The sequence below is a fragment of the Mobula hypostoma genome, chromosome 3 (genome assembly GCF_963921235.1).
Source record: "Mobula hypostoma chromosome 3, sMobHyp1.1, whole genome shotgun sequence".
Classification (NCBI taxonomy): Eukaryota; Metazoa; Chordata; class Chondrichthyes; order Myliobatiformes; family Myliobatidae; genus Mobula; species Mobula hypostoma.
In genome coordinates, this window is record NC_086099.1 from 116,447,275 (window position 1) to 116,463,953 (window position 16,679).

A 16,679-nucleotide genomic window follows, 5' to 3' on the forward strand; every position below is an offset into this window, starting at 1 on the left:
AGGCTCCGCTGGGAGTTGAACCCAGGATCTCCTGTTTACTAGACAGACGCTTTGACCAGTTAAGCCACGGAGCCCTTGCGATGGCCAGCATCTGTCATAATGAGACTGTGAAGATGACATAAAACAAATTAGACCGTATTTAGAGACATACCCCGACATAGTTTGCATGCATAATATAGGCTCCTACTCTCTCCACAGCTCACTCGTTTTCAAGACATTGCTCCAAATCCGACCCTCAACCGAAATTTGGTGGAGGATCCACGATCCGTCAATCCTCATAAGAAGTGAGGAAGTGTGCAAGGACTCGCAATGTTGTGTTTCTGGTTGCCTTTTAAGCAGATTTTTTTTTCAATCAGGATTTTATGTGTGCAATGGATACCCTGTAATCTGTGTAACTGCGATTTTCTGGGGCGACAAATTCCGATTGGAAGAGTACCGTTGTTTCCTGCAATATAGAAAACGAAAACATCTGTATGCATCTGCAGGGGGAAGACTGCGCGTTGCTTTCACTCAGTTACGTGCTAGTGCATCTAATTGTCTGTCGAACTCAGAATTTCCACCAACCTTGTAACATATCGTTTTCCTTTACTTCATAATGCTTTTATAGTCTTATGAATAATCGAGTGCGCTCACCCCATTCGCAGTTTACCTGATCAATTCTGCGGACCACGACGGACAGAGATCATCTAACTCAGGTGCTGCCATCATGCCCTTCAACCTCAGGTGATAACTTCACTCAGCTGCACTTGTGCCGTTATTGAAGTGTTCCCACAACCTACAAACTCAAATTCAAGGAGTCTCCATCTCATATTCTTGATGTTTATTGCTTATTTGTTTATTATTATTTATTTCGTTTTGCATATGCGCAGATTGTTAGACTTGTGCAGACCTGAACGCGCATGTTGGCGCGGTCCTTCAGTGATTGTATTATGGTTATTATTTCATGGATTTATCGACTAAGCCCGCAAATAAATCAATCTCTGGTCTATATTTAGTGGCAGGTGTGTACTTCGATAGTAACTTTATTTCGAAATTTGACTCCATTTTTCAACCCATGTCCTGGATTGCTTGATACTCCACTGTCACGTGATGTCATGTGACGCACAAAATCTGACCAGGTTTATCATTGCAACGGATGAGGAAATATACTGCCTATCGTGGGACTTGAAACCACAATTCTTTAACCATTACCTTGATCACTCGGGAGCTGAAGGCTAACATGCCACCCAGAGCGCCATAGAGCTCAAATGAACACTTTTTACCGCAGAAAGATAAAACTGTTGCTGAAAAAAATTGCATTTTTTAAACTTACACATTTTTCTCCGACCTCTCTCGTTCTTTTACCGACAAAGATAGAAGAAAACTAGTCCAATGTCTCCTCCTGCTATGACACCAATTCCTTCATTGGATTTCACAAACAGTTTGACGGCAACAATTTCAGATAACGCAGAACAGATTTCAATTTCTTCAGAAAGATATACGCGGCTCTCCCCTCCTACAGAGGGCGTGAAGATTCTGATCTTCTCCAGAACTAGTACCGTTCCAGGCAAGGTTCTGTGAGCAGTTTACCGTGGGAATACAGTGTCTGGCGTTGCCTGCAACAGCTTCCTGCACTTTGGCGACAGGTTAGAGATTTGTTGCAAATTCCGCAGGGCCTAAAATAAAATTTGAAAAATACCAATTAGTCACTGCTAATGATCCACAGTCTCTTGAGTTACAGTATTTCCCGTTTTCCGACGAAATCGCGGTTAAACCTATGAATTGAATGACATTCTCAAATCCTTCCGTAAACCAGCCTTCCTGGTGCAAAGAATCTTGCGGCGCTTGATATCGCGGGAGATGTTGGTTGCCGTGAGTAAGCGTCAGATTGATAAAAAAAATAGACAGGGTTTTCGGGCTATTTTAGAGAACTCAAGATTGTTTTGTGCAACTAGGCACTTGGCAATTATTGTGTGTCATTTGAGCGGAGTGATGATTATGGCCTCGGCTATATTGTAAGCTGGGAGAACGAGAGTGCTCAAGAGCCTTCAGAAAGAGAGAGAGGCGGCTAAGGCAGGATTCTGGTAAGTGTCCTTCTCTACTGCAGAGAAATATTACCTAGCCCTCCAAGAAGTATACATCTTCGTAGTTGGGTTTGGAGGCTTGTGTGTCTCAATGACCGAAGAGGTGTGTGGGTGGAGACAGGACATTGTGCCTTCGCTGTCGGTCGTGTCACCCATGTCAGACAACACAAAGTGTAGAGGCCTGATCAGGGGTGGTGCAAGGGAGTTCGTTCCATATTCGTGTGCGGAGACGGTGTTCCTGAGTCACCACGTGGGTCTTCCTTCCATATCGGTAAGCGGTGACGGTTTCCCTGAGTATCCAGCAGGGACTTCTATAGCTGAATGCAGAAAAATTCGAGAGGAAGCTAATGGCACGGTGATGGAAGCCCTGCATACCGCCAAGGCCAAGAATAATATTGTTCATTTTTAATGATGAAGAGAAGTGTTGGGGTAAGGATATATTACTACTTGGAAACCTATGGCCTAAATGGCGAGAGCAAGCATACGTTTGTGCAAGCAGGTGGTGTTTCACCAACTTGCTTGAGCTTATTAACATGGTAAAGAGAGAGATTGATGAAACTGGCGCAGTGGATGTTGTCTACATGGAATTTAGTGTTTGACAAAGTCCCTCATGGGAGGCTAGCCCCAAAGATTAGAATGCATGGGATCGACAGTGAATTGGCTGTTTGGATTCAGAAGTGGCTTTCACATAGATGACAGAGGGTAGTAGCTAAAGGGTGTGATTGGCCTTCAGCAGAATCTGTGCTGTTTGTTATGTACAAACGTATATAAATGACCCGTTTGGTAAGAATGTTTGGCATGATACCAAGACTTGAGAGCTGCGGTTTGAGTAGAAGAGTGTAGAGAACACATCGATAAGCTACAGATATGGACAGAGAAATGGCAGGCGGACTTTAATCCAGATAACTATGAGATATTGCAACTTGGTAGGACAAATACAGAAGACAGTATACTTTTAAAGGTAATGCCCTTTGCCGTTAACAGTGTTGCTGAACAGAGAGTGATCTTGGGGTCCAAGTTAATCTTACCATGACGATGCACACAAAGGTTGATAGCGTGCTTAAGAAGGCTTGTGGAATATGCTTACTTTTATTTATCGAGACATTGAATTCAAAAGTTAAGAGATAATGCTGCAAATTTTTTGAAACCCTAGTTAAGCCACATCTGGAGTATTGTTTGCAATTCTGGTCATCTCACTTTAGGGAGGGTGTTGAGGTTTTGCAGGTTTATCAGGGTGCGGTCTCGTTTAGAACGAATACGCTATCATGAGAAGCTGGACAAGCTTGAACTTTTCCTTTGGAGCGGCGGAGGCCGAGGGAAGGTCTGACGGAGGCTTATAAGAAGCATTGATAGATTAGAGACAGTGAGTATCATTTTCCTCCGGTAGAAATGTCTAATTCCAGAGGGCATACATTGTGGATGTGAGAAGGTAGGTTCAAAAGCGATGTGAAAGGTAAGGTTATTGACTCAGAGAGTGGTGGACTCCCGGAATGCCCTGCCCTGTATGCGGTAGAGGCAAATTTATTAGAGGATTTTGTGAGACGTTTATATCGGCACATGGATTTGAGGAAGCTGGAGGGATATGGACATTGTGCAGGCAGGCGGGATTATTTTTGTTTTTTTTTTAGTTTACTCTTTAGACGCTTCGGCACAACATCGTGGCCGGTTGCTGTGCTGCACTGTTCAGTTTCTATGTTTCCATTTAACGCCCATAAGGAAGATAGTCACTAAATTGTAACGTTCTTCAAAAACAACAGTGGTCAATCTTTTTAAATAAAGTAATATGCCATCACTGAAGGCAGACCAGAAGAGAATATTTTTGGCCAGTTTCTGGGATATCCCATGTGAAATACAATAGAACGTTCTTTACACAGATCAGACTGCGGATTGCCGACAAACCTGTTACTGCAGTTTTCACTGTGTAATTTTTTGTACTCAGCACTGTTCCCTCTGAGCTGCGCGAGTTGGTGGCCGCGCAGTAACTGAAATGCACCCGCCCACTTAACCTTTGTTGCCGGATCCCGCGAATAAAGACAGACGGGAAAAAAGATAACCAACTGTGACACATTTTGTTTATTGTGATATATTTCATTATTCCCATTTATAACCTGATTGAGCTTTCATTCTGAATATCCAAAGTAGGCATAAAACAAAAACGAAACAAATTAAAGTGCCGCGTAGTTGTCAGGCCGTGTAATAAATTCTTGCTCAGAGAAAATGTTGATTCGAACAGCTGTAAGTAGAATGCAGGCGATGTTGGTAATCGGCCTCTGGCAAATTATTGCGACAAAGTGGTCAAAGGTTAATGTGACGATGAGAAAAATCGCGCATTCGGTACCTGCACGAACCAGGACAAAGGTTGGGCTGCCCACAGGGATGATACTAAGAACGCTGCATGCAACGCCATACAATGCATTTATCTCAGTATAACCTCGAGCAGTATGTTCAATAGGTCCGCCACTGCCTAGGTAAGCAAGTAGCGAGTGGTACAGGTGGAGAAGCCACACCTTCTTCCCGAAAATTTCGCCGAATATCACAATGTACAGTCATTAAATAGTAGCATTTATTCCATTGATTTTTCTGAGAGAACCGCCAGGAAACCTCCAAAAATGGGAGAATTCGTAGTTACATTTTCCTAAAGATCCAGCCTCAAGAACGCTCAGCACTGAGAACTGCAGAGATTAAAGTTAAGTGCGAGGAAATCCTCCTGTTTCCATTAGTTCTCAATATTGAAATTTGATTTTATTCACTAAGTCCGGTGATAAAATCAATCAAACCGGAAGCATCTAACCGGCAATGTTCCATTGGATCGTATGTGTTTCGATAAGTTTATCACTTACTTGGCTAAAATCTCTCTCTCTCCCAAAAAAATCGACTAATTCTATGACGTTACTGACAGGTGAACGTTGTCAAACCAGGAAATATTTAGTGAATTTCTTGTGAACTGTTTCCACTGCTCGTAATGTCTGCATTAGTGAGAGTACCGCCACTGTGGAGAGTAATGCATCTATTGTAGGGGCACCACGGCACACCACTGGATTTAATACTTCATATTCCTGAACTCCAACACTATGCCAAACAGACATTATGAAGTTTGCCTTTGTTACACCTTGCTGCATCTACCTGCGAGCGGTTTCGTTTCAGAGAACCCTCACATTCTTCTGTAATCTAATGCAGAGATATCTATCAAAATTCGTGTAAATCTCTGTTTTTGCGTTCTCTCCCCGTAGTGCATGACAGAAATCACCCTGCAGAGGAGTGAGAGGGGGAACGAGTATGCTTTCTCGAGCTTCTCAGTTATATAAAAGAAAGACAACATTAAAGATGGTAATTGATGGAGAGATTGTACAACTCTAGAACTAATTAACAATAATCAGGAGGTCCAAATCGACAGAATGTCGGTGGATTCCGGAGTCAGATCGGTCAGTTGTTTTAAGTCATTGTACAGTTATCAGTATATAACTCGGCTTTTACTATGCATGTACGCACCATTCACAAATTCTGATTTTGTTTTTCTCTGACGCTCAATGACATCACCGGGAAAAGTAAATGTTTATCTCTGACTCCAGAAGTCGTACCCTTCAATCTCCGGCCTTTTCAATAACGCTACGCGATTCCCAACATGGTGCGAGTTACAACCCATCTGCCGGGCAGCACTTTTCACTTCACTTTCCTATTTGCTGCTGAAGTGCCCGAGCGCCATCTTCCATGCACACATTAACATGTAGCCGAGCTTTATCAGCAAATTTAGACACTTTTATTCCTTCATTCTGCTTAACGAACTTCAAAACAATTCTCATGGTAGCTGACAATGTCCAATTTTCCAAAATCGTCAATACGTACTTATTTCGGTTCTCTCTGTATAAGGAAAACATACCCAATAATTCCGATTCATTGAATCCCTGAAGATCGGAGAAGACATGGGAGACCAAAGAGAACTTGGCGCCGTACAGCAGAGGCAGAATCCGGTCAGAATAAGGACAGACAGAGATGCAGGATCTTTATTGCTGTCCTAAAGGGCAGCGCCTTGATGGGCGGTAAGAAAAAGGTGTTCCAGAAGAACTTCTTCTGCCCAATCATTCGGCTTTATCTCTTTTGCTGAAAAATAGCGAACAGATAGATATGTCAGAGATAGCTGGAGCTCTTTTTCCCCCAGGTCTCTCCATTCTGGTTAGCGGGATTAGTTCTCATGTCTATACCGTCTAATGTTTAGCTGCTTTCGAGACTGAATCTTGAATGGACCTTCCCCAGCTTCAACTTTGGTATTCATTTTTAAAACAAGGGTATTGGTTTTACCTTTCTAGCTTAGAGAGCCACGACGACCACAGCATTGAATGAAAACCACCTACAATGTTGATCAAAACGTGTTTAATCTGAAAAGGTAACATTTGCGTCAAAAGGCGAGGGAAAGCCAGCGTCATGGAGAGTTCATGCTGGGAAACAGATCATTGTTTGTCCGTGCACACTTCCACACTCCTTATGAAGATTCACGGATCGTGGATCATCCGCTACCTACCGGCTAAGTGTCGGACTTGGAGAAATGTCTTGAAAACAAATGAGCTGTGGAGAGAGCAGGAGCCGATATTATGCATGCAAACTGCACTCGGGGTAAGTCTCTATATACGGTCTAATTTGATTTATCTCAGCCTCACAGTCTTATTATGACAGATGCTGGCCATCGCAAGGGCTCCGTGGCTTAACTGGTCAAAGCGTCTGTCTAGTAAACAGGAGATCCTGGGTTCAACTCCCAGCGGAGCCTTTAGTTTATGGAGCGAATTGCCAAATTTCAGAATAAACTGCACATTGCAAATTGCACTGCTCCTGTAATCACAAAGATCAATGTCACAAACAGGAATGGAACAAAAATGCAGTGCATATGTCAAACATAGTGCTTGAAAACTTTGAAAGTCTGATATTGTCTGCCGGGCAAAAAAAAAACAGGACGACGGATCAAATAGGTGATATTTCTGAGAAGATTGTTTACCTCTTTATCGCATTTCTACAGTGTAGTGTTGGTTTACTTTGACAATCGTTTGAAAAACGCGGCCGTGGCCTGCTTTATGAACTTGCCCTGGTCTTAATGAGAAACGATCTCACATCACGCTTCAAATTTCATTCCAATCGAATTCCGACCTGTTGGCTGCATACTTCATGAAAACCGGAGAGATGTCGTTACAGAAAGGAGCGAGAGTACATACAGCTGTTAAATATATTTACACCCACAATGCTCGATCAGCAAACGCCACGAACCCCAAGTGACCACTGCACATCCCGCCCAAACTGGAGTGCTCTGTGGCTCCGCAGTGTTATCAATGACGCAGGCAGCAATACTGGATCTTCGTCACGATGATTTATCATTGTTACATCTTATACAGCAAAACATTTGGGAATTTACTTTAATACTGCAACCAAAATATCTACACACATGCTGGCAGTGCTGGGATTCGAATCCACACCTCCTTGGAGACCGGAGCCTTAATCTAGCGCCTTAGACCGCTCGGCCACACTACTTCGTTTCTTTTGTTCATCACCCCATTACGTAGATTGGTTGACTATATTTATCGTGAAGGTGTTATACCATATGCTCAGAAGGTATGTTTTGAACATTCTCCACCTACTTGCTTGATACTTGAAGCATTTACCATTACCCACCTCTTCCAATATTTCGTTAGAGCAGACCGGAGAGAACGGTGGGATGGTGTTGCCTTTTTAAACTGCCGAGAGACAAAAAAAAACGATATTCCCGATGTCAGTGCAAGGGCGCTAATTGTCACAAATATTGTCAGTATGCACATGTGTCCGTTAGTCTTCAATGTTCACCGGATGCGAAGAGTAACATCACGGTTATTTGCCTACGTTGTCAAGTTTACAGGTCTACACCAAGATGTACAGGGTTTTCGTTCAGATGGAGCAGTCTCAGTGTCCGCAGTCGAAACCTGCTAATTGGAACGCACACGCAGGCGACGGTTCTAGAATATCTACCCTTAACCCTCTCTCAGAAATTTAAAGGCGAACCAAAATAAAATCGCACCTTCAATACTAGCTGAAAGAGATTTTATGAAGTTGTTTTATGATTAGGCAGTATTGAGAGGTAATTGCTCTGCAGCAGAAATTGTTTCGTCTGCTCTCTGTTTCCGGTTGCCTTGTAAGCCGAATGTTTTTTTCAATCAGTGGTTTATATGTAGAATAGATACCCGGTAAAGTGGGATACTTGTGCTTGTTTCTGAGGCGACAATTTCCGCGTTAAATGGTACTGAGGAGGCATGGGAAACCAAAGCGAACTTGGTGGGGTACAGTAGAGGCAGAATACGGTTCCTGAAACAAACCTGGGGCACAATGGAGGAGACGGACAGGGACAGACAGAGATGAAGGACGTTCATTGCTGTCCTAAACGGCAGAGGCTTAACGGCCGGTAAGAAATAGGTGTCTCAGAAGAAGTTCTTCTTCATTCGGATTTATCTCTTCTGTTGAAAAATACCGAACAGATATATACGGCAGAGTCCTTTTTTCACAAATCTGTCCAGTCTTGTTAGCTGAATGACTTCTTATGTATATGCCGTCTAATATTTATCTGCCTTCAACTCTGACTCTTCAATGGACCTTCCCCAGCTACAACTTCGGATTTTTTCTTGAACCAGGGATATTGGTTTTACTTCTCTAGCTTCGAAAGCCACGACGAGCACAGCATTGCATGAAAACCACTTAAAACGTTGATGAAAACGTGGTTAACCTGTAAAAGTAACACTTGCGACTTCACTTCGGAAAAATAGGAGATGGAAATCCAACGTCATGAAGCGTTCATGTTGGGAAACAGAACATTGTTTGTCCTTGCACACTTCCACACTTCTTATGAGGATTCACGACACGTGGATCCTCCACTATCTTTCGGCTGAGTGTCTGACTTGGAGCAATGTCTTGAGAACAAGTGAGCTGTGGAGTAGTAGCCTATATTATGCATGCAAACTAGATCAGGGTAAGTCTCTAAATACGGTCTAATTTGTTTTATCTCATCCTCGCAGTCTCTATCATAAGGGGATGTTGAGAGCCGAACCAAACGAAAAACACAGACACTGAAGTACTAGGAACAGGACTAGGTTTGTGGAGAAAGCAAGGGAAGAAACGACGCTAGGCATTGACAGTGGCTCTGAACAAGACTAGGATTCAGGGTCTGGGATAGGAATTGGGCTAGAAGCACCGGGTCCGGACGTGGAACTAGGAACAAAGAGCCTGAACTGGGAACTCGGAACTCCGGAACAACAGACAGGGACCCGGAACCTGGATCTTGATTGAGATTCGGAACCTGGGTCTTGACTCGGAACCAGAACCTGGGTCTTGACTCGAAACCGGAGCTCGGGTCTAGGCTAGAACTCGGGACTAGGATCTTGGCAAGCACTCCGGAATAGGATCTTGCCAAGGACTCGGGAATAGGTTCTTGGCAAGGACAGGACGTGGTCTACAGGACAGGGCGAGGTACAGCAGAGGCAGAATACGGTCCCTGAACCTCACCTGCGGCACAATGGAGCAGACGAACAGGGATAGACAGAGATGAAGGACCTTCATTGCTGTCCTAAACGCCAGCAGCTTAATGGGCGGTAAGAAAAAGGTGTTCCAGAAGAACTTCTTCTGCCCAATCATTCGGCTTTATCTCTTCTGTTGAAAAATACCGAACAGATAGATATGGCAGAGATAGTTGGCGCTTTTTTCCCAAGTCTCTCCATTCTGGTTAGTGGGACTATTTCTTACGCTTATACCGTCTAATGTTTAGGTGCCTTCAAGACTGAATCTTAAATGGTCCTTCCCCAGCTTCAACTTTGGGATTCATGTTTAAACAAAGTGTATTAGGTTTTACCTTTCTAGCTTAGAGAACCATTACGACCACAGTATTACATGAAAACTAACTAAAACATTGATCAAGACGTGTTGAACCTGAAAAGGTAATACTTGCGTCTTTACCTCGGAAAGGCGAGGGAAAGCCAGCGTCCTGGAGAGTTCATGTTGGGAAACACAACATTGAGAGTCCATGCACACTTCCTCCCTTCTTATAGAAATATAGAAACATAGAAAATAGGTGCAGGAGTAGGTCATTCGGCCCTTCGAGCCTACACCGCTATTCAGTATGATCATGATCCTCCACTACCGTTCGGTTGAGTGTCGGATTTGGAGCAATGTCTTGAAAACGACTGAGCAGTGGATAGAGTAGGAGCCTGTATTATGCATGCAAACTATGTCGGGGTATGTCTCTAAATACGGTCTACAGTAATTTGTTTTTTTTTCATCCTCGCGTTCTCGTTCTGACAGATGCTGGCCAGCGCAAGGGCTCCGTGGCTTAACTGGTCAAAGCGCCTGTCTAGTAAACAGGAGATCCTGGGTTCAACTCTCAGCGGAGCCTTCAGTTTATGGAGCGAATTGCCACATTTCAGAATAAACTGCGCGTTGCAAATTACACAGCTCCTGCAATCACAAAGAACAATGTCACAGAAAGGAATGGAACAAAAATACAGGGCATATGTTAGACATGGTGTTTGAAAACTTTGCAGGATTGATGTTGTCTGCCGGGCAAAAACCAGGACGACGGATCAAATAGGTGATATTTTTGATTAGCTTGCTATCGCAGTTTTACAGTGTAGTGTTGGTTTACTGTGACAATCGTTTGAAAATCGCGGCCATGACCTACTTTATGAACTTGCCCAGGTCTTAATGAGAAACAATTTCATATCACGCTTCGAACTTCATTCCAATCGAATTCCGATTAGTTAGCTGCATATTTCATGAAAATCGGAGAGATGTCCTCACAGAAAGGAGCGAGAGTAGATACAGCTGTTAAATAATCTTACAACCACAATGTTTGATGAATAGACGCCACGAACCCCAAGTGACCACTGCACCCCCGCCCAAACTGGAGTGCTCTGCGGCTCCGCAGTGTTATCAATGACCCAGGCAGCAATACTGGATCGTCGTTCCGATGATTTATCATTCTTACATCTTATACAGCAAAACATTTCGGAAATCACTTGAATACTGCAACCAAAATATCGATACATATGTTGGCAGTGGCGCGATCCTAACCCACGCCTCCTTGGAGACTGGAGCCTAAATACAGCGCCTTAGACCGCTCGGCCACACTACCACGTTTCTTTTATTCGGTACCTCATTACGTAGATTGGTTGATTATATTAGTCGTGAAGGTGTTCTACCATATACTCATAAGTTATGTTTTGAACATTCTCCACATACTTACTTGATACTTGAAGCATTTTCCGTTTCCCAACTCTTCCAATATTTCGTTAGAGTAGACCGGAGAGAACAATGGGACGGTGTTGCCGTTTTAAACTGCTGGGAGACAAACAACAATAGTCCCGACGTCAGTGATTGGACGCTAATTATCACGAATATTGCCAGTATACACATGTTTCCATTAGGCTTCAATGTTCACCGGATGCGAAGAGTAACATCACTGTTATCTGCCTATGTTCTCTAGGAAGAGGTACAGTCGGCGTTTCGGGCCGAGACCCTTCGTCTTGACTAACGGAAAGAAGAGCTAGTAAGACATTTGCAAGTGGGAGGGGGAGGGGGAGTTCCAAGATGATAGGAGAAGACAGGAGGAGGAGGGATGGAGCCAGGAGCTGGACAGTTGATTGGCAAAAGGTATATAAGAGGATCATGGGACAGGAGGCCCAGGAAGAAAGGAAAGGAGGGGGCGAACCCTGAGGATGGGGAAGGGGTAGAGTGTGAGGGACAGAGGGAAACTAGGAGAGAGAGAAAAACAATGTTCCTATGTAAATAAATAACGGATTCTTTTCAAACTTCCGCTAATGCCCAACCTCCCTCCGTAACCCATCCGTTTTTTATTTATATACACACATTCTTTTTCTCTCTCTCCTTTTTCTCCCTCTGTCCCTCTCACTATACCCCTTGCCTATCCTCTGGGTTTTCCTGACTCCCCCTTTTCTTTCACCCTGGGCCTGCTGTCCTATGATCCTCTCATATCCCTTTTGCCAATCCCCTGTCCAGCTCTTGGCTCCATCCCTCCCCCTCCTGTCTTCTCCTATCAGTTTGGATCTCCCCCTACCCCTCCCACTTTCAAATCTCTTACTAACTCTTCTTTCAGTTAGTCCTGACCAAGGGTCTCGGCCGGAAACGTCGACAGTACCTATTCCAAGAGATGTTGCCTGGCCTGCTGCGTTCACCAGCATCTTTGATGTGTGTTGCTTGAATTTCCAGCATCTGCAGAATTCCTCGTTTGCAGGACTACACCAAGCTGTTCAGGGATTTCATTCAGATGGAGCAGACCCAGCGTCCGCAAGCGAACCCTGCAAATTAGAACGCGCACGCTGGTTCCAGAAGAGCTACACTTAACCCTCTCTGAGAAATTTAAAGGCGTACCAAAATACAATCGGTCCTTCAATACCAGCTGAAAGAGATTTTATGAAGTTGTTCTATTATTAGGCAGTATTGAGAGGTAATTGCTCCGCAGCAGAAATTGTTTTGCCAGCACTCTTTTTCCGGTTGCTTAGTAAGCCGAATGTTTTTTTTCAATCAGGGGTTTAGGTGTCGAATAGATACCCGGTAAACCGGGTACTTGTATGTGTTTCTGAGGCGACAGATTTTGAGATACATAGTACTGTCATTTCCCGAAATATAGAAAACGCAAACATCTGTTCATACGTGCTGGGAGAAGACTAGTCATTTCTGTCACTCAGTTCCTTAAATATTCATTACAATCTTATGAATACCCGAATACGCTGACCCCATTTGTAGTTTACCCGATCAATTCCGCGAACGACGGCGGACACCGATCATCGAATTGGGGTGCTGCCATCATCCTCTTGAAGACAGGGGTTAACTTCACTCAACTTCCCTTGCTCCATCATTGAATTCTTCCCACAATGTACGGACTCAATTCCAAGGAGTCTTCATCTCACATTCTCGATATTTATTGCTTATTTCTTTATTATTGTTTGTTTCGTTTTGCATATACGCTGTTCGTTACACTTGTGCACACTTCAACGCGCAAGTTGGTGCGGTTCTTCATTGATTGTATTATGATTATTATACTATCATGGATTTTTCCCAGGGCTGAAATGTCTAACACGAGAAGGCATAGTTTTAAGGAGCTTGGAAGCAGGTACAGAAGGGATGTCAGAGGTAAGTTGTTTGCCGAGAGAGTGGTGAGTGCGTGAAATGGGCTGCCGGTGCCACAGTCACACAAAATTCAAACAGAAGTCACCCTACACAGGAGTGAGAGGAATAATTCTTAAGCTTACTCGAGCTTCTCAGTTACATAAGAGTAAGACAACATTATAGATGGTAATTGATGTAGCGATTGTACAACTCTAGAACTAATTATCATCAATCAGGAGGTCCTAACCGATAAAATGTCGATGCAATTCGGAATCAGATTCGTCAGATGTTTTAAGTCAGTGTACAGTTGTCAGTACATAAATAACTGTTTTACCATGCATGTACGAACCATGCATAAAATCAGATTTTGTTTTTCTTGGACACTCAATAATATCACCGGAAAATGTATACGTATACCTCTGACCCTAGATCTCGTGCCCTTCAATCTCTGGCCTTTTGAATAACGCTACACTTTTCCCATCATGGTGCAAGTTACAACCCGTCTGCTGGGCAACGCATTTCACTTAACCTGCCTCTTTGCTCCTAAAGCGTCTGAGCGCCATCTTCCCTGCACACATTCACATGCAGCCGAGCGTCATCAACAAATTTAGACATTTTCATCCATTTATTCTGTTGAACGAACTGCAAAACAATTCTCAGAGTAGCTGACAATGACCAACCTTCCCAAACCATCAGCATGTACCTATCTCGAATCTCTCTGTATAAGGAAAGTTAATGCAATAATTCCGATTCATTGAACCACCTTGAAAACATATTTTGTGGCACATCATCTGGGGTGTTAATACACCACAAAATTCTTTATCCAAAGTTTCGCAATTTGAGCCTCAGTTGAAGGCTGTAATCAGACATGGCTGTGTGATGTTGGTGATATTATTTAACCTGACGATTGACTGGCTGAATAGGCAAACAGCGAATGTTAAGCAGCGAGGCATTATGTGGACTCAATATTCTATGTTAGAAGACCTTGGACAATCCGGGTATTCTCTAACTGGAAACCTTCCATGAGATATGAGGTCAAGTCCCTTTTAAAGGCTGGAGCTGCGGCTTTTATGTCCGGGGATGCCAGTCGCTACATGGAAATCAGGCGTGAACTCTTGAAAGCCATTAAGGTCGCCAAGAGTCAATATCGAGCCAAGCTGGAAGACCAGGCTAACCAGAGGGATGCCAGTAGACTATGGCAGGGTCTAAATGAGATCACTGCACGCGAAGATAAGGCTGGGAATATCAATAACTGTGGCGCTTCGCTTCCTGACGAACTTAACGTATTCATCCCTCCGGATGAACAGGACCTGGTGGCATCGAGATTCATCGTCACCGAGGAGGATGTTAGAAGGGCCTTCCTGAAGATAACTCCAAGGAAGGCGACGGGCCCAGATGGCGTCCCGGGACGGGTTCTCCCGGCCTGTGCAAGCGAGCTGGCTGGAGTGTTTGCTGACATTTTCAACTGCTCCTTGCTTCGGTCTAAGATCCCCTCGTGTTTTAAGAAGGCAACGATAATAGCAGTGCCGAAGGAGAGCAAGGTAGCATGCCTGAATGACTATCGACCTGTGGCTCTGACATCAATTGCTATGAAGTGCTTCGAGCGATTGTTAATGGCACACAAAAACCACAGCCTACCGGTCAACCTCGACGCTTTGCAATTTGCCTACCGGAGCAACAGGTCATCGGCAGATGCCATCTCTCTGGCCCTACATTCTTCCCTAGAACACCTGGAGAATAAAGACGCATACATAAGGCTCCTTTTCATTGACTACAGCTCTGCCTTTAATACCATCATTCCACGTAAACTGATTCCTAAGTTCCGGAATCTGGGCCTTCACACTCAGATCTGCAACTGGATCTTCAACTTCCTCACAGACAGGACCAAAGCTGTAAAAATAGGGGACAAACTCTCCTCTACAATCACTCTGAGCACCGGTGCCCCACAAGGCTGTGTACTCAGCCCCCTGCTGTACACACTGTACACCCATGATTGTGTAGCCAAGTTTCCATCAAACTCAATATATAAGTTTGCTGATGACACAACAATTGTAGGCCGTATCTCGGGTAATGATGAGTTTGAGTACAGAAAGGAAATTAAGAACCTGGTGGCATAGTGCGAAGACAATAACCTATCCCTCAAAGTCAGCAAGACAAAGGAATTGGTTGTTGACTTCAGAAGGAGCAGCGGACCGCACGACTCAATTTACATTGGTGGTGCCCTAGTGGAACAGGTCAAAATCTTTAAGTTCCTCGGGGTCAATACCACCAATGACTTGACTTGGTCCAACTAAGCAGAGTCAAGAATGCGCACCAGCACCTGACTTCCTGACAAAACTAAAGATATTTGCCTCGTCCCCTAAAACCGTAACCATTTTTTATAGATGCACCGTAGAAAGCATTCTTCTAAGGTGCATCACAACCTGGTATGGAAGTTGTCGTGTCCAAGACCGGAAGAAGCTGCATAAGATCGTGAACACGGTGCAGGACAGGACACAAACCAATCTTCCGTCCTTGGACTCACTTTACACCGCACGCTGTCGGAGCAGTGCTTCTAGGATAATCAAGGACACGAACACTTTTCGTCCCTCTTCCCTCCGGGAGGAGGCTCAGGAGCTTAAAGATTCGTACGGCCAGATTTGGGAAAAGCTTCTTCCCAACTATGATAAGACCGCTGAACGGATCTTGACCCGGATCTGGGCCGTACCCTCCAAATATCCAGACCTGCCTCTCGGTTTTTTTGCACTGCCTTACTTTCCATTTTTCATTTTTTTATTTATGATTTATAATTTAAATTTTTAATATTTACTAACGATTTGTAATCTAGGGAGCAGGAAGCGCAGAATTAAATATCGTTTTGATGATTGTACGTTCTAGTTTCAATTGTTTGGCGACAATAAAGTATAAAGTACAGTAAAGTAAAGTATTTGTTTATTATTTCTTTCATTTTGCATATGCGCAGATCGTCAGACTTATGCACACTTGAACTCGCAAGTTGGCGTTGTCCTTCAGTGATTGTATTATGGTTATTATTATTTCATGGATTTACCGAGTATGCCCTCAAATAACTCAATCTCTGAGCTGATGTGTACTTTGATTGTATGTTTACTTCGAAATTTGACTCGATTTTTCAAACCATAACCTGGATTGCTAGTTTCTACACTGTCCTGTGATGTCATGTGACACCCAGAATCTGACCAGGTTTATCATTGTAACGGATGAGGAAAAAATATTGCCTCTCGTGGGACTTGAAACCACAACTCTTTAACCATTACCTTGATCACTCAGGAGCTGAAGGCTAACATGATAACCAGAGCGCCATAGAGCTCAAAGGAACACTCTTTAGTGCAGAAAGATAAAACTGTTGCTGAAAAAAATTGCATTTATAAACACACACGTTTTGCTCTGCTCTCTCTCATTCTTTCACCGCGAAGTTAAAAGAAAACTAGTCCAATGTCTCCTCCTGTTAGACGGCAACAATTTCATATAACGCAG

The 16,679-nt window shown here is 43.7% G+C and overlaps 3 non-coding genes across 3 annotated transcripts; 2 read left to right on the forward strand and 1 right to left on the reverse strand.

Annotated features, from left to right (window-relative positions):
• trnat-agu (transfer RNA threonine (anticodon AGU)) lies at window positions 1–74 on the reverse strand. Its single transcript has one exon. It is a non-coding gene; the product is annotated as a tRNA-Thr (tRNA).
• A 6,674-nt stretch (window positions 75–6,748) lies between these two features.
• On the forward strand, window positions 6,749–6,822 carry trnat-agu (transfer RNA threonine (anticodon AGU)). The gene has a single exon. It is a non-coding gene; the product is annotated as a tRNA-Thr (tRNA).
• Window positions 6,823–10,378: 3,556 nt separating this feature from the next.
• On the forward strand, window positions 10,379–10,452 carry trnat-agu (transfer RNA threonine (anticodon AGU)). The gene has a single exon. It is a non-coding gene; the product is annotated as a tRNA-Thr (tRNA).
• Window positions 10,453–16,679: the final 6,227 nt, after the last annotated feature.